Source organism: Scyliorhinus torazame, chromosome 18 (genome assembly GCF_047496885.1).
Source record: "Scyliorhinus torazame isolate Kashiwa2021f chromosome 18, sScyTor2.1, whole genome shotgun sequence".
Classification (NCBI taxonomy): Eukaryota; Metazoa; Chordata; class Chondrichthyes; order Carcharhiniformes; family Scyliorhinidae; genus Scyliorhinus; species Scyliorhinus torazame.
The window spans coordinates 103,516,034-103,535,172 of record NC_092724.1 but is presented as its reverse complement, the minus strand read 5'-3'; the positions used below and the strand labels follow the sequence as shown (position 1 = coordinate 103,535,172).

At 52.9% G+C, this 19,139-nt stretch overlaps 1 long non-coding RNA gene across 1 annotated transcript in view; it reads left to right on the top strand.

The window, feature by feature from the left end:
* The window catches only part of LOC140395397 (uncharacterized), a 75,880-nt gene extending 59,309 nt beyond the window's left edge, over positions 1–16,571 (top strand). The window contains exon 7 of the long non-coding RNA XR_011936173.1: positions 14,454–16,571. This is a non-coding gene — a long non-coding RNA (uncharacterized lncRNA). The remainder of the gene's footprint in view (positions 1–14,453) is intronic.
* Positions 16,572–19,139: the final 2,568 nt, after the last annotated feature.

Genomic DNA, 19,139 nt, shown 5'->3' with positions numbered 1-19,139 from the left:
CCTTTTTCCTGCACTGGAGGTCAGTCCTCTGGTCACCCTCCCGGTGCTCATAGCCACCGCCCCATTGTCCCAAGCAGCCATGGCTTCCCAAGGCTGACCCTCTGGGACACTCAGGGGACTAGGATATCTCTCCTGGCCTCCACTGTGCCTAGGAGCCTCTCCAGGTCAGCATCCCCGAATCTTGGGACCGATCTCCTGGGGACCATTGTTGCAAGTTGGCTGGGGTTGGCTGAGCAAGCACTACTTAAGTGCTGCTCGACCTTGTTAGCAGGCTAGTGCGGCGCAGGCAAATCGGCTGGCGAGCCTTCATTTGCGGCGAGAAGCCTGTGGGGCTTCGTTAAGTGACCGACTAACGTTGAATAGTGTTGCCGGACTCGCCAGGTTGCATGCCGGGAAGCTCGCGGCAGTTCCTGCTCACAACCACACTTTTTCCAGAGAATCACGCCCTAAGGCTGGTGAAAGCCGCCAGAGAAATGATGGGTGGGACCTGGAGACACCTGTAAGTCCGGCCTCACAGAAATCGCATGGCTCCATTTTTTAAAGAGCGCCTCAATTTCAAGTGAGAGTGCAGCCCACCCACTCCGCCAAGGAATGCTGGCTTGGTGGCATCAGGCCCTCCCAAATGGTATCACTTCAGATCCCACCCTTTTATAACCAGTATCAGGCAACCCCGAATCGGCGGCACCAGCAACCTCCTCCCAGGTGAGTAATACACCCCCGCTATGGGGGATCACCAAATGCCCCCATTCATGCCCCCCACTTCACGTCCCTCCTTCAAGGCCATGTCTACTTTCAGGCCCCACCACTTTGCGGTGCGCCTTGGCAGCCTGACAGAGCTGCACTCCCCCAGATGGAATGTGTCCCGGACACTATCCTGCCATGTCTCCAACCACCAAGTGGCTCGAATGGCCTCCAAGCCCCCTCCACATGTTTGGTCTCTGGATGGAGACTGTGATTTCCACTGGCTTCAGCGAGGGGTGAATCCGGGGAGCCGGTGTGGTAGTCCCCACTGTTGTATTGTATATACTGCATACAAGGGTATTACGGTAAGGCCCCTGTACTACAGGTACGGGGGTAGATCCCTGCCTGCTGGCTCTGCCCAGTAGGCGGAGTATAAATGTGTGTGCTCTCCAAACTGCAGCCATTTCGGCAGCAGCTGTAGGAGGCCACATATCTCTGTGTAATAAAGCCTCGAATACTCTCTACTCTCGTCTCGCCGTAATTGATAGTGCATCAATTTATTACACAGAGATTTTAAAAAGATGGATCTCCGCATCAAGCCGGATCATCTGCAGCTGCTTCCTCAAGCAGACAACGCCAAAAAGGACTTTGCACGTTGGCTAGCTTGCTTTGAAGCATACATCGGATCTGCGACAGACCCAATCCCAGAAGCACAGAAGCTCCAAATTCTGTACACGCGGCTGAGTTCCGATATCTTTCCCCTCATTCGGGACGCACCAACCTACGCTGAGGCCATGGCGCTACTGAAGGAGCACTACACTCAGCAGACTAACACAATCTAAGCCAGGCACCTCCTGTCCACGTGGCATCAACTCACCGGTGAGTCTGGAAGATTTCTGGCGTGCCCTGCACGTCCTGGTGAGAGACTGATTGCCACACCGTTTCGGCCACTGAACATTCTGACCTGCTACTTAGAGACGCGTTACAGGCATAGGGTCGGCCTACATCCGCCAGCACCTCACCTCACGGCGACCAAGAAACTAGCGCTCTCACTCACAGTCCCCTCACGCAGCGTACAGGCGTATGCCCCCTACCACACGGCCCACCCCTCCTGGGTCATCGTGGACCCCATCAGCGACCCCGCCCAGCCAACCTCAGGCCTGCGCCGCGCGGCAGCCAACCGATGCCGGGGGACCAAAATGCTACTTCTGCAGACACTCAAAGCATCCCGACAGTGCTGCCCAGCACGGAGCGTGCTCTGCAAGGCTTGCGGGAAGAAAGGACATTTCGCTGTTGTGTGCCAGGCCCACTTGGTCACCGCTATTGTCCCGGCAGCCCCCATGTGCGACCCGCGGGCGCCACCATCTTCCTCGCCTCAGACCACGTGCGGCCCGTGGGCGCCGCCGTCTTGCTCGGCTCACAACACGGGCGGCCCGTGGGCGCCGCCAACTTGCATGCATCAGGGCACGTGCGACCCATGGGCGCCGCCATCTTCCCCGCCTCAGGACCCCTGCTCATCGGGCACCTCATTGGGCCGCTCATCGCCTGCAACCACCGCCGACCAGCCACGTCTGGCCTCCATCACGATCGACCAGTCCCGACCGCACAACCTCGCGACCGCGTCGACGACAGTGAAGGTCGACGGGCACAAGATATCCTCCCTTCTGGACTCCGGGAGCACTGAGAGCTTCATCCACCCCGATACAGTAAGGTGCTGCTCCCTCACGGTACACCCCATCAACCAGAGAGTCTCCCTGGCCTCCGGATCCCATTCCATGTTCGATCCGGGGGTATTGCACCGCCACCCTTGCCGTCCAGGGCGCAGAGTTCAGCGGCGTCCGGCTCCACGTCCTCCCCAACCTCTGCGCTGCCTTGCTACTCAGCCTGGACTTTCAGTGCAACCTCCAGAGCCTAACCCTGAAATTTGGTGGGCCCCTACCACCCCTTACTGTGTGCGGCCTCGCGACCCTTAAGGTCGACCCACCTTCCCTGTTTGCGAACCTCACCCCGGATTTCAAGCCCGTCGCCACCAGGAGCAGACGGTACAGCACCCAGGACAGGACCTTCATCAGGTCTGAGGTCCAGCGGCTGCTGCGGGAAGGTATCATCGAGACCAGCAACAGTCCCTGGAGAGCCCAGTGGTAGTGGTGAAAACTGGGGAGAAAAGCAGGATGGTGGTTGACTACAGTCAGACCGTCAATCGGTACACGCAGCTCGACGCGTACCCCCTCCCACGCATATCTGATACGGTCAATCAGATTGTACAGTACCGGGTCTTCTTGACAGTGGACCTGAAATCTGCCTACCACCAGCTCCCCATCCGCCAGTACACCGCGTTTGAAGTGGACAGCCGCCTTTACCACTTCCTTAGGGTTCCCTTCGACATCACTAACGGGGTCTCGGTCTTCCAACGGGAGATGGACCGAATGGTTGACTGGTACGGACTGCGGGCCACTTTTCCGTACCTAGATAACGACACCATCTGCGGCCACGACCATCAGGACCACGACGCTAACCTTTCCAAATTCCTCCACACCGCCAAACTCCTCAACCTAACCTACAACAAGGAGATGTGCGTGTTCAGCTCGAACCGATTAGCCATCCTCGGCTATGTGGTTCAGAACGGAGTTCTGGGGCCCGAACCCGATCGCATGCGCCCCCTTATGGTACTCCCCCTTCCCCACTGCCCCAAGGCCCTCAAACGATGCCTGGGTTTCTTATCGTACTACGCCCAGTGAGTCCCTAACTATGCGGACAAGGCTTGCCCACTCATCCACTCCACAGTTTTTCCCCTGACGGCCGAGGCTCACCAGGCCTTCAACCGTATCAAGGCCAACATCGCCAAGGCCGCGATGCACGCAGTCGAAGAGACGCTCCCCTTCCAAGGCGAGAGCGATGCATCAGACGTCGCTCTGGCCGCCACCCTCAACCAGGCAGGCAGGCCCGTGGCATTCTTTTCCCGCACTCTCCATGCCTCCGAAATTCGGTACTCCTCCGTCAAAAAGGAGAACCCAAGCTATCGTTGAAGCTGTGCGACATTGGAGGCATTACCTGGCTCGCAGGAGATTCACTCTCCTCACTGACCAGCGGTCGGTTGCCTTCATGTTTTTAAAAAAATATATATATTTATTAAAGTTTTTTAACACAATTTTTCTCCCTTACAAACAATAACCCCCCCCCCCCACCCCCCCGTAACAAAAAAAAAACGAGAAATTGCGCAGAGCAAGATATATACATGGCAAAATGATATATTTACACAGCTTTGTACACTGGCCCTCACCCTTACGTGCTAGTTTCCCCAACCCTTCATGTTATCTCTTGCTCATCCACTCTCCCACGCAGTCACCCCTCTCCCGCCCCCCTCCCAGGTCGTACCCCCCCCCCCCCCCACCCCACCCCCCCAAGGTTGCTGCTGCTGACCGACCTTCCTCTAACGCTCCGCGAGATAGTCTAGGAACGGTTGCCACCGCCTGTAAAAGCCCTGCACAGACCCTCTCAATGCGAACTTCATCCTCTCCAACTTTATGAACCCAGCCATATCATTTATCCAGGCCTCCAGGCTGGGGGGCTTCGCCTCCTTCCACATTAGCAAGATCCTTCGCCGGGCTACTAGGGACGCAAAGGCCAGAATGCCGGCCTCTTTCGCCTCCTGCACTCCCGGTTCGTCCACTACTCCAAATATTGCTAGCCCCCAGCTTGGCTTGACCCGGACTTTCACCACCTGAGATATTGCTCCCGCCACTCCTCTCCAGAACTCCTCCAGTGCCGGGCATGACCAAAACATATGGACATGGTTCGTCGGGCTCCCTGAGCACCTTCCACATCTGTCCTCTACCCCAAAGAACCTACTCAACCTCGTCCCGTCAAGTGCGCTCTGTGGACCACCTTAAATTGTATCAGGCTGAGCCTGGCACACGAGGAGGAGGAATTAACCCTACCTAGGGCATCAGCCCACAGACCTTCCTCGATCTCCTCCCCCAGCTCCTCCTCCCATTTACCCTTCAACTCTTCTACCAGCGCTTCCCCCTCTTCTTTCAACTCCTGGTGTATTTCCGACACCTTGCCCTCCCCGACCCATACACCCGAGATCACCCTATCTTGAACTTCTTGTGCCGGGAGCAACGGGAATTCCCTCACCTGTCGCCTCACAAAAGCCCTCACCTGCATATATCTAAAGGCATTTCCCGGGGGTAACTCAAACTTCTCCTCCAGTGCCGCTAGGCTCGCAAAAGTCCCGTCGATGAACAGGTCCCCCATTCTTCCAATCCCCGCCCGATGCCAGCTCTGGAACCCCCCGTCCATCTTCCCCGGGACAAACCGGTGGTTACCCCTGATCGGGGACCACACCGATGCTCCCATTGCACCCCGGTGCCGTCTCCACTGGCCCCAGATCCTTAGCGTTGCCGCCACCACCGGGCTCGTGGTATACTTTGTCGGCAAGAGTGGCAGCGGTGCTGTCACCAACGCCCCCAGGCTCGTTCCTTTACAGGACACCATCTCCATCCTCTTCCATGCCGCCCCCTCTCCCTCCATAACCCACTTGCGGATCATCGCCACATTTGCTGCCCAGTAGTAGCTCCCCAGGTTTGGCAGCGCCAACCCTCCTCGGTCCCTACTGCGTTCCAGGAACCCTCTCCTTACCCTCGGGGTCTTATTCGCCCACACAAACCCCATAATACTCCTGCCTACTCTCTTAAAAAAGGCCTTAGTGATCACGATGGGAAGGCACTGAAACACAAACAGAAACCTCGGAAGGACCACCATTTTGACCGACTGCACTCTACCCGCCAGCGAGAGCGGTAACATGTCCCATCTTTTGAAATCCTCCTCCATTTGCTCCACCAACCTTGTCAGATTCAGTTTATGTAGGGTCTCCCAACTCCTGGCTATCTGGATCCCCAGATACCGAAAGCTCCCCTCCGCTCTCCTCAGCGGTAGGTCCCCTATCCCTCTTTCTTGGTCCCCCGCCTGTAATACAAAGAGCTCACTCTTCCCTACATTGAGCTTATAGCGCGAAAACTCCCCAAACTCCCTTAGAGTCTGCATGACCTCCACCATCCCCTCCATTGGATCCGCCACTTACAGCAACAGGTCATCCGCATATAGCGACACCCGATGCTCTTCTCCCCCTCGGACCACCCCCTTCCATTTATTAGACTCCCTCAATGACATGGCCAATGGTTCGATCGCCAATGCGAACAACAGGGGGGACAGGGGGCACCCCTGCCTCATCCCTCGGTACAGTCGAAAGTACTCCGACCTCCGCTGGTTCGTCACTACACTTGCCATCGGGGCTCTGTAAAGGAGCTTAACCCAATTGATAAACCCTACCCCGAACCCAAACCTGCGCAGCACCTCCCAGAGGTACTCCCACTCTACTCGGTCAAAGGCCTTCTCCGCGTCCATAGCTGCCACTATCTCCGCCTCTCCCTCCTCCGATGGCATCATTATCACGTTTAAGAGCTGCCGCACATTGGTGTTTAGTTGCCTGCCCTTTACAAATCCCGTCTGGTCCTCGTGGATTACCCCCGGGACACAGTCCTCGATCCTCGTGGCCAGCACTTTTGCCAGCAACTTTGCATCCACATTGAGGAGCGAGATCGGCCTGTACGATCCACATTGCAGTGGGTCCTTGTCCCGCTTTAGGATCAAAGAAATTGTCGCTTCCGACATTGTCGGGGGCAGGGTCCCCTCCTCTCTTGCCTCATTAAAGGTCCTCACCAGTAGCGGGGCCAACAGGTCTGCGTACTTCCTGTAGAACTCCACCGGGAATCCGTCCGGTCCCGGGGCCTTCCCCGCCTGCATGCTCCCCAAACCCTTGCTCAGCTCCTCCACCCCAATTGGTGCCCCCAAACCAGCCACCTCTTGCTCCTCCACCCTCGGGAATCTCAGCTGATCTAGGAATCGTCTCATCCCCTCTTCCCACAGGGGGCTGGGATCTGTACAGCTCTTCATAAAAGGCCTTGAATACCTCGTTTATTTTTGTCGCACTCCGAACCGCGGCTCCCCCCCCATCTCTGACTCCCCCTATTTCCCTCGCTGCCATCCTCTTACGGAGCTGGTGTGCCAGCATCCGACTAGCCTTTTCCCCATACTCGTAGGTCGTCCCCTGCGCCCTCCTCCACTGTGCCTCCGCCTTCCCTGTGGTCAACAGGTCAAACTCCGTCCGGAGCCGTCGTCCCTCCCCAAGCAATCTTTCCTCCGGGGCCGCCGCACATCTCCCGTCCACTCCCAAAATCTCCCCCACTAACCTCTCCCTTTCCATACCCCCTGTCCTCTCCACATGAGCCCCAATGGAAACCAGCTCTCCCCTGATCACCGCCCTCAACACCTCCCATACCACCCCCACCCACAAGTTGCCTTCATGTTTAACACACAGCGGGGTAAGGTCTAAAATGATAAGATCTTGAGGTGGAGGATCGAGCTCTCCACCTACAATTACGAGATTTTGTATCGCCACGGTAAGCTCAACCAGCCCCCCGATGCCCTATCCCAAGGTACATGTGCCAGCGCACAAGTGGACCGACTCCGGACCATGCTCGACGATCTCTGTCACCCAGGGGTTCACCCGCGTTTATCACTTCATAAAGGCCCGCAATCTGGCCTACTCCATCGAGGAAGTCAGGGCTATCACCAGAGACTGCCAGGTCTGCGCGGAGTGTAAACCGCACTTCTACCGGCCAGACCGTGCGTGCCTGGTGAAGGCCTCCCCCCCCTTTAAACGCCTCAGCGTGGACTTCATAGGGCCCCGCCCCTCCACCGACCGCAACACCTATTTTCTTAATGTGGTCGACAAATATTCAAGATTCCCCTTCGCCATCCCATGCCCCGATATGACGTCTGCCACCGTCATCAAAGCCCTCAACTTTTCTTCGCTCTGTTTGGTTTCTCCGCCTACGTCCACAGTGACTGGGGATCCTCATTTGTGAGCGGTGAGCTACGCCAGTACCTCCTCAACAATGGCATTGCTTTGAGCAGGACGACCAGCTACAACCCCCGGGGAAACGGGCAGGTGGAGCGGCAGAATGGGACGGTCTGGAAGGTCGTCCAGCTGGCCCTACGGTCCAGAGATTTCCCGGCCTCCCGCTGGCAGGAGGTCCTCCCCGACGCCCTTCACTCCATTCGGTCGCTCCTGTGCACTGCGACAAACGAAACTCCCCATGAATGTCTCTTTGCCTTCCCCAGGAAGTCCACCTCCGGGGTTTCGCTCTCAACATGGCTGGCAGCTCCAGGACCCATTCTCCTCCGCAAATACGCATGGCTTGTAGCCATCTGGGCTGGCCACTTCTGATTACAAAATGACACTTTGCAAAGATGGCAAGGAAAATGGACAATACTGAGAAAACAAGCAGGTTCAGGGTTTGTCTGTTTATTGGAGCCGCAGCACCCAGACCAGACCAAAACTGTAGGCCTATGAGCATACTAATGGCCCATTTCCGGCAACAAAAGAGTAATATTTATGTAACCAATACTAAGGCAGACACCCCGGCGCCAGAGGAGACCTGAACAAAGCAGGCCAATGGCCACCTAGGACACGCCCAGCCATCAGTCACCCACCCCTTTATTGGATGAAATCGATAGGAACGATCGAGAAACGGCCCAATTGATTGGGGCCAAGTTCAAGGCCCAACCAAAAGCGCGCAAAGCCCCTTTGGTTATAAGAAGGAATCCCCAAGAGAGAATCGTTCTCTAGGCTCCGGCTCTCACCGAGGAGAGACCTGCCCAACAGCTGCACCAGAACAAGTAAGTCCAAGGTCAACGCAAGCTACCTGACAGACGGCCTTAGCTGTTCCCCTTCACCACTTCGACCACAGCAGCCTCAGAACCGAACAACGGCCATTGTTCCTCTGACTGAGTGGGCGCCCAAAATTAAGTATAGGCTTTATGTGTAGTGATAGTTTCGTCTGTAGTATTTGTGCATGAGTATATTTAACTGTGTGTGTAAATAAATAAGCATTTGACTTTGAACTAACTAACTAGTGTATCGAGTCTTTGATCAGTATTCGGTTTGAACCTTGTGGCGGTATCGAAAGATACCTGGCGACTCTAGAGCAAACGTAATTAGAATTAAGGAAGGCGACCATATTCAGAGCCAAATAAAGAGAGAAACATTCAGCAACAGGCTCCATAAGGTGGACCCGTTGGTTGAAAGGGTACAGCTACTCCACGCGAACCCGCAGTACGCCTACGTAGCATACCCCGACGGCCGCCAAGACACAGTCTCCCTCAGGGACCTGGCGCCAGCTGGGTTCCCACACCCCCCCCCCTCTGCCCCGGCGCCATCCTCCCTCCCCCTGGTGCACCCCACCACAGCCCCCGCTCCAGGACGATCCGTCCTCCCCTTGGTCCCACCCGGGGATGAAGTTAAGGTCAACACGCTCCCGGAGTCACCGACGACCGAACTGACGCCTGAATCACCACCAGAACTGTGGCGCTCGCAACAACGGATCAAGGCGCCCGATCGTCTAAATTTGTAACCTCTTAAATTTTAAACAACCTGTATGTAAATAGTTTTCCACCACCCCCACTGGACTCTTTTTTTAACAGGGGGTGAATGTGGTAGTCACCACTGTTATATTGTATATACTGCATACGAGGGTATTACGGTAAGGCCCCTGTACTACAGGTATGGCGGTAGATCCCTGCCTGCTGGCTCCGCCCAGTAGGCGGAGTATAAATGTGTGTGCTCTCTGAACTGCAGCCATTTCGGCAGCAGCTGCGGGAAGTTCCACATCTCTGTGTAATAAAGCCTCGATTACTCTCTACTCTCGTCTCGTCGTAATTGATAGTGCATCAGCCGGGATATTCCAACTTCAAATGGTCTGAGCATATATAAATGTTATTGCAAATATTCTCATCTGGTTCATGTCCAGCAAAGGCGTGAACCAGATTGCGTCCAATGCCACGAGCCAGGAGCATTATGCTCCATTTGGTACCTGGTGCAAGCTCCATTTAGGGGCTCTGCCACTATTCTCCAGGAGTATTGGGATGTGCGCCAGGTGCAACGCAGGCGGAGAATCTCCCCTGGAACAACATTGGAAAAAGAAGTGTTCAAATGAAACTGGCCCAAAATTTTATCTGGAGTAAACAAAATGCCCTGAGATATCAACAAAGAGAAACATCACAGGTGGCATGGTAGCACAGTGGTTAGCACTGTTGCTTCAGAGCTCCAGGGTCTCAGGTTCAATTGCCGGCTTGGTTCAGTGTTTCAGTTTGCCCAAATCAGGGGCGAAATTCTCCGGTGTCGGCGCGATGTCCACCGACCGGCGCCCAAAACGGCGCAAATCGGTCGGGCATCGCGCCGCCCCAAAGGTGTGGAATCCTCCACATCTTGGGGGGCCGAGCCCCAACCTTAAGGGGCTAGGCCCGCGCCGGACTAATTTCTGCCCCGCCAGCTGGCGGAAAAGGCCTTTGGTGCCTCACCAGCTGGCGCGGAAATGACATCTCCGGGCAGCGCATGCGTCGCAGCGTTAGCGGCCTCTCACGGCATCCCCGCGCATGCGCTGTGGAGGGAGTCTCTTCCGCCTCCGCCATGGTGGAGACCGTGGCGAAGGCGGAAGGAAAATAGTGCCCCCACGGCACAGGCCCGCCTGCGGATCGGTGGGCCCCGATCACGGGCCAGGCCACTGTGGGGGCACCCCCCGGGGCCAGATCGCCCCGCGCCCCCCCCAGGACCCCAGAGCCCGCCCGCGCCACCTTGTCCCGCCGGTAACGTAGGTGGTTTAATCTACGCCGGCGGGACAGACATTCTAGCAGCGGGACTTCGGCCCATCCAGTCCGGAGAATCGCGGGGGGTCGGAGAATCTCGCCCCAGATCCTTCTCACACACACAGCACAAATGCAGGGTAAAATTCGGAGAATACAGTAATTGTGCTGGTTTAGTAAAGCTCTTCAAATTATGCTGTCTTTTGTAGATGCATGCAGACAATTTAAAAGCTTTATCTTTTAAAAAAAATATTTAATTTACTGGTACACAAATGAATGGTTTTTAGAGCCATTATCAATGATTTCAAATTCCTGCTAGATAGAGGACAAAAAATTCTTATTTTTGGTGTTAATCCCATTTGCAGTGTATTAATAAAACTGCACAAGGTAATTCAAAGGATACTTTTTAATGGAAGAACAAATAAATTATTACAGTCTCCTATGCTGCGTTATGGTACTGCTTTATGTACGATTTTGGGCTGGATCTTCCGATTTTGTGGCTATATCCGGAGAATGTGTCTAGTCTTATGATGAAAATGTCGGAAGCGCCCCTGCACCCAGTGGTGGGGCTAGCAACCATGCCATGTAAAACCCCCGGCGTTCCCGACAGAAACGGCCAGAGAATTGCCAGGTCCGTGGCCGCGCATGGCGACGACCTGCAGCAGTAGCGTCGTACAACATGGCGCCGGCCATGCACGGACTCGGCCTGTCAGATAGGGCCCCCCTGTAACCCCCTCGCCACCCTTAGACCACCCCCACCCTTTCCCCCAGCCCCTGCCGGAGCCCACCTGCCAGCGGAACGGCTCCCCCTGCCACTACTGTGGTGGTGTTGGACACAGTCTGCAGCCCCCACGCAAGTTTGCTGAAAACTCAGAGCACAAGTGATCCACGCTGTCGGGAAGTTGGCCCATCGGGGGCGGAGCATTGGGCAAGGGCCTTCAGATGACGTCCTGAGGCCGTCCCAACGGTGTGCGGCGTACTCACCGATGACGCTGTTTTGGAGGGGTAAGAGCATCCGAAAACAGGCTTCTCCCCGATTTCAGCGACAAAAGGGACTCTCCGTCCGATCGCCAATGCTCTTTCGCCGTCGCCAAGTGGAGAATCCCGCCCTTTATATTTGAGGTTATGCAAATTCCTTTTGTGAAAACCTGAAACTGTAAACTAACCAAAGCAGTTTCCAACTAATTTTCTGAATATACCCGAAGTGGAAATAGCCCCGACAGTTCCGACTCCATCGACTTTATGTAGTGGACTACATAAACTCATCTCAGTTCAGGTGGGAGTAATGGATGCTGCCGTTTTCCTAAGTGTTTTCAGTCTGGTGACCAGAGGGAAAAAACCTACCTGATCATCAGGCTGATTGCTATTCAGTATCCTGATTGATTGTACATGTAGAACCCAAAGAAAGAGACACAGGAACGCACGGTAGGATAGAAATGAACTAAGAGGGCAGCAGGGTGGCGCAGTGGTAGCACTACAGTCTCACGGCGCCGAGGTCCCAGGTTCGATCCCGGCTCTGGGTCACTGTCCTTGTGGAGTTTGCACATTCTCCCCGTGTTTGCGTGGGTTTCCCCCCACAACCCAAAGATGTGCAAGGTAGGTGGATTGAACACGCTAAATTGCTCCTTAATTGGAACAAATGAATTGGGTACTCTAAATTTATTTTTTTAAAATGAACTAAGGTTTAATTAGGTATACACTAAGCTAACAACTCCTCGCCGAAGGGCCACCCTCCCCGACCTGCAACCAGGTCAGGGTTTATATACTGTGAGGAACCCTGCCCCCAATTACCAGGGGAGTTCATACTCAGAGGTAAATGTGGGGAATCTGATGGACGATAGTTTGTGGTCCCCGAGGGAGTGGTAACAATACACATAGGCAAATAAAGATGATGCACGGTGCAGCATGGTTGACCAATACTCACAACCTCGGCTCACTAATGACAATGGTGTGCGAGTGAGATATCAGTGTTGCTGCCATAAGGGAAACCATATCATGGTAAGGAAAGTAGGATACAACATTTTAAATATTTAACCAAATGCTCTCCTGTTGACAAATCAGCAAAGAGGACTCCTATTATTAGGGATCAAGCTAAATTTAGATCTGATAGTGAGACAAAATCTTAGCAATATTTGAATTAAATATTTGAAAGATGTATTATAGAGAGTTATACATAAACATTAAACCTGTAAAACTGTCAATATTAACCTAAACTTTAGTTCCTTATGCACGGCAACACAGAAAACACTAAAGTTTAACAGATATTCAAAAGAGAAAGGGACCTGTTCAACAAATCAATTTATTCCTTGTGCAATGTTGTCATAAGGACGGATTTTCTGGCCCTTCCTGCTAGTCAGATCTTCCAGTCCCGCCGAAGGTGACCCCCTGCGGCAGACCCTCTGCCGGTGGGGAAGATGAGCCAACGAAAGTGTCTTGAACATTGGCAGGAGCGGTAGATCCCGCCGGCAGCCAATGGCAACCCCCCCACCCCCCTCCCCCTCTGCTGCCAGAAAACATGTTGCATGGTGGTGGTGGGGGGTTACCAGAAGACCACGCTCTATAGATTATACCCACTCCATTTAATTTGACAAACAAAACACACTGGGAATGGTCTATCCCTTTTAATGTAATTCAATGGCCTTTATTGCTTCAGATGGATCATGTGGTTTGCAGCTGATCTTGGATCCAATCACAATCATAGCCAAGTATTGCATCATTATTTACAACACCAGTGACAGATATGTTCAATTGCCAATCGTTTATCACCATCGGACAAATAAGGATTCCTTAGTTGTGTTTTCCTTCATTCTGTGACAATGATAATCAGGCTGGTGCTTGTGATTCGCAAAGAAAGCATTGCCTGACATTCAACCAGTTTATTCTACCATATGAATAAGCTAATCATATGTTAATATTGTAAGAATAATTTATTTATTTTTGCCTTCATTAGCTTTGGAAACAATATGGAAACCTGTGAAGATTGAAGTTGACAGTTTGTAAATTCCTTTGTGAAATAATTGTAAGCTGTTAGATCCTCAATTTGCTTTCCTCAGTTGACTAAATTGACTAAAATAGTTTTTGAATTATGTTTGCACAGTGTGCTACAGCTCAGGTAATCGATGCGATTCAGCGTACCAAAGTTAAAGTCTGGTTTTGGGCGTGATTTGTGGGAGGTTTGCGGTGGCCGCATTGACGAGATAGCAGTATTCAACGGCACTTAGTGCCAAAAATGAGCCTCCACGAGATTCTCGAAATTTGTGGCTCCCTCGCTGTCTGATTCGTCCAACCCGCACCTCAGCTCTCCCTCACTCCCAGTTAACACATAAGCACGGCAGCGCGCAGACCTGCTCCTTGCTTTGGGGACAGTGACCTTACAAAACTTCTCAACACCGTGGATGAGAAGCAGGGCACCCTGTTCCCCCGAGGGGTCGGAGGGCCAGCAGCAGGGTGGGCAATGCCGCTTGGGAGGCAGTGGCAGAGGCTGTCAGTGCAGGCAGCATGACAAGGAGGACTGGCGTCCAATGTCGGAAGAAGACCAATCACCTCCAACGTGCTGCAAGAGTAGGTAACCTATCCTGACTGCAGCCCTACAAATTCTAAAACCCGCTCCTCCCATCCCCCACATCAACTGGCTGACACCTCGCACCCTCTCCACATCTGATCTTCCAGCTTGTTCCTCAGAGCCCCCTGACACCCACCGTCACAACCCCTTCATGTCGAGGTGCAGTGCCACACATGCTGCCCGCTATGGATCCCCCTGACCCATCAAGTGTGTGGCTCACAATGTCCTCTCTTTGTCTGCGCAGGAGAAGATAGTCAATAATAAATGGGAAAGGGCCACGACAGGGAGAGGAATCCCTGAGATTCAAGTCCTCACATTCTGTGAGGAATGGGAACTGGAAATTGTGTGGTTGCCTGAGGCGAGAGCAGTCACCGATGGCAAGGTTGGCCTGCGCCAGAGAGTTGAGGATCCACTGCCCCTTCATCCAGATGATGTCTCAAGAGAGTTGTCATGTCAGGCAAAATGATCCTTCCCTCTCACTGACCACATGTCAATTGTCTTGCAGGATCCAATTGATGGGGCCATGTCACCTGCAGTCATTTCCGCTCCCCCCTAACCCCCGCCATCGAAGAGAACACCTTGGAGAAGACTTCTGAAGAAACCACCATCAAGGTGTCACAACTGTCCCCTGCATCCTCCACCATCGCAGAGACACACACCTCAGTAGGTGAAATTAGTCAAGAGGCTTCTGAGGCACAATCTGATGCGCACCACAGTTGCTGATGTACATCAAGTGGAGGCAGGAACATCCAAGAAACACAGCAGTTGGAGGTCTGTTGGATCACAGGAAACAGCTTGATCGCAGTCAGATGTTGAGCCGCTGGACAATGTTCTTCTTGAGCTGATGTAGATGATAGGACAGAGCCGTGAGATTCAGGAGGAGGTGTCAGCAACATGCCAATGTCTGCATCGCCGTTTGGTAGAGTTCCAAAGGCTTCAGATGCAGGAGATGGTGCCGACAATGTGTGGCACCGAAATCAACTCTGCTCGTGTGGTATTTTGGGCCAGGGTTTAGAAAACACCATGTATTATGGAGTTCACCTGACCTACAACTGTTTAATGATTTTGGTTACGATGAGCACAAGAGTCTGCCTTTCAGGTGTTATTCAACAGAGTTCTTCGGCGCTTTTAAACAAAAAAACAAGTTTTATTCTACGAATTTAGTTAACATTTGTATAAACACACACAGTAAGAATTTTATCAACGACAAACATAAAGACCCCACACAGCTACAGTAATCTATCTATAACCCTTAATAAATCCCCCCTTAATTGTTCCAATTTAATAACAACATCCCATAAATCAAAAACCCGTTTTTACCAAAAACAGCAGGTAACTATAATCATTGGGTTTCTTCCTTGGACTAACTCTTTAAAATTGAAAATAGAGAGACATGCCAAGATACTTTTCTGTCTAAGTCTACAGCAGCCAAATGAGAAAACAATAGTAAAAACTCACAAAGCCACAATCCAGCTCCGAAAACTCAAAGAGAAAGTAAAAACTCAGAGCCATAGCCCAGCTCCCCCCACACAATGACTTCACTAAAGCCATGTGATAAGACAAAAACATTTCTTAAAGGGACACTCCCATGACAGTGGCAACTACAGTGGAATACCTGAAGCATGGCATCCATGTCTTGGAGTGGTGCAGACCAAGGCATGGTTCAATCTGGGCAGACCATGGCTGAGGGCATTGACATCATATCCCAGTCATTGAGGGATGTGCCCCAGATGCAGGTGGACATTGTCGAGGCACTGCAGAGCTTAGCCCAGCCACTGAGGACCATGGCTAAGCGTGTCGATACTATGGTGCAGACCATTGGAAAGGCCCCAGGACTGGAACCGCCAGATGACTCTGAAACCTCTGGAGCTCACTCCAGCTGCCGCTCCATCCTATGGAGTCCCCCAGGACCCTATAGGCTCCGTCGGGGAGGAGGCAGCACTGAAGGCCTACCTGGGCCCTGCCACCAAGCAGACAACAACGGTCTCCAGTTCTTCAGTATTCCCCCTCCTGACACTGCTGCATCCCAATGGCAGTGGGCAGAACAGGGTGGCACTGCAAAACTGGTAAGCCGGCAGGGGCCCTCCGGCTCCAGGACCTCCAGCGGACTTCTGCCAAGGGTATCAAAGGCCACAGGGCGGGGAAAGGAGCGAGCTGCCTCCGCCTCTGATGTGCATCCTGGGGACACACCTAGACCTAGCAGTAGACAACAAAAGATCACGAAGAGTGAGATGCACGAGTGGGCACTGGTGGGGTCACTATCTGTAGTTAGGGGGAATGGAAATGTTCATTATTAAAACATGTCACAACTCATATGTGAAGCCTCTGTCATGCTAACCTACACAGTGGGCCTGCCTGCACCCCACCCCCTGTTCCCCTCCACTCCCCTGAACCCCCAAGGCACAGTGGTCCAAGATCAAAAGCCCCGTTGCAGACCTTGTTCAGAGGATGGGTGTGAGTGTGCTGTCAGCAGAAAGACAGGAGTCAAACTTCAGCAAAAATTGAGGAGCACCAGAGCTTTCCTCACAGCGAGTGATCATCTCTCTACTGCCTGTATAGTGACCCACTCACAGTGCCGACACAAGCCCCTCACCCTGGAGCGATGTTACAAAGACCTTTGGAAGGGGGAACAGGGTGGTTGGAAGGTTCAGCTTGTGGGGGGGGGGTAATGGAAGGGCAGGTGAGGAGGGAAATGTGTGGGGCAGGAGATTGGGGGTGACATGGGAAAGGAGATTGGGAGAGAAGGGGTTTGATTGGTGGGGGAAGGAAATTGGGTGGGGGTGGGTGCATTGAGCTGATAGGCAAAGCCTCGTCCTAGGAAAATCTTGAGACGATCAGGGCCTCCCTGGTCCTACTCACATCTCAGACCCTCATTGCAGACTGTCCTCCATCCTCTGGCTCCTCCTCGGGCTCGTCCTCTGGGCACATCCTGCAGCCCCTCCTGGTCCAACTCCTCGGACAAGGCCTCATGTCCCTCCACCTCCTCCACCTTCCCCTCCAGCATGTTGCCCAATGCTGTGCCAGATTGTGGAGGGCACAGCAGACCACCACAAAGTGGGAGACCCTCTGGGGGTGTGCTTCAGGGCACCGCCTGAGCAGTCAATGCATTGGAACCGCAGTTTTAGCAGCCCGATGCGCGACTCAACAACAGCATAAATGGGCCTCATTATAACGGGTCACCACCTCGGTCTCAGACTTCCGCACCTGCGTCACCAGCCATGTCCTCAGCAGATATCCATTGTCCCCCATGAGACAACCCATTGAACTGGGGTGGTCCTCGAAGATATCTGAATGTCCCAGGATGTAGCTGCTATACGTGCTCCTGAGAAGCGAGCACATACGTGCATGATCCTGATGTGGTGGGTTCACATATTTGAGCATTCAGGGAATGCCCCCCCCTGCTCCCGGTTTTAATCTGGGGCTTTCCCTGATGCCCGGTGCTTGCAGGATGACATGTGTATCATCGATTGCCTCCTGGACCTGGGACATCCCAGTGATGGCAGCAAATTCTGCAGCCCCGGCATCTTGGTGGGCCTGGTGAAGGTTGAAGATGATATAGTCTGATGCCCAGATATACAGTGCATCTGTTACCACCCAGGTGCACCTGTGGGTGGAAGATTGGGATATGCCACACAATTCCCCGCTAGAGCCCTGGAATGACCCGGTGACATAGAATTTGAGGGCTACAGTGACCTTTATGGCCACCGGAAGAGGGTTTCCTTCTCCTCCATGGGGTGCCATGCCCACAAGGACATGGCACAGTTGCCACACTGTCTCCCTGCCGAGTCAGAGCCTTCTGCGGCACACAGTGTCCATCAGCTCATGGAATGACCAATGACGCCTGTACACTGTGGGCCATTGCTGGCCTCCCCTTCTAGCACCCTCCTCAGCCTGATGGGCATCCAGGTCTTCAGGGTGTGCAGCAGCCCTTGCATATGGGATGCCACCTCCAGCCTACGTTGTCATTACTGCCTTTTATGGATCTGCCTGCCTCAGCTTCCCCAAGCGCAGCGAGGACAGCTCCTGCGGTTTCACACCAGCAAAGATAGTTTTATCTCAAAGGAATTGGAGGACAGAGACTGACAATTCTTTAGGGTTTCCATCCTGGGACCCTCAAACCCCAAGGCCTCCCCCACATTTACCATGACTGTCCCTCCTTCTTTCAGAGTGCCTCCCAGTAATTTTGCACATTAGCTTTCACTTAAAGTGGCCTCAAATTGCCTAATCAAAGTTATCTGTGTGATTTTGCTTTTACTCAAATTTCACATCATTAGAGATATTTGAACTCTTACAAGTAAATCGATATAGTGTAAATTTCTCATATCATAGATATGTGGGGGGAATGGTAACTGGTTGCAGTTGAATCAGTTGAGACCCACACCACTCAGAATCCCAGTGGAGGAAATATGGTGGGCATGTCTCTCTATATGAAAAAATAATCTCCATTAAACAGTTGGTGTTGAGCAAGCTGGATTTATGGCATCAGACTTAAGACATCTAGAACACCAGCGCTGAAAGAGGCACAGTGTAATTCCTTCCACTATGCATGGAGACGGATAACCATCATGCCCCTAATGAGAAAACTGAGTTGATTTCCTGACCTTCTCACCTTTAGAACAAACATTCTGCTGCACTTTCTTCCTCGACAGGTAGAAATAGGAAACATGATGGCAGCTTTATTTTGTTGCTATCTTTGCATAAAATACCTGTCAGTCAATTCTGGTTACTCACAGACGACAAGCCACTTGAGTGTTTACGAAAATAACATGATTTGTTTGAATAAAAGTTCTATTCAAAGTAACACCAAACAGCGGTGAAAGATAGATGGTATACATATTACTAATTGCTGATAATCAGGGCGATTGAGCTGGTGGATTCTCCATTGCCCAATGCCAGGATTGGGATTCTCAATCGGGCGAAGGATGGAGCATCTGTTGAAAAGTGGGTTTGCCCCTGTGATTTGCATCCATCTCAATATAATTAACAGGCTGGAAGCCCGATTCACCGCAGCAACCCCCCCCCCCCCCATATCCCCCCCTCCTCAATTATGCACGGGGTGGGCTTTGGTGCAAGTTTGTCTAAACCTACCCTACCTGATGGATCTTGAGGTGGGTCAAGGGGTCAGTGCATATCTGAGGTTCTTCTCAAGTCCATCGTAAGGCCCCCCACAGTGTAAATATTGCCTCCTTCT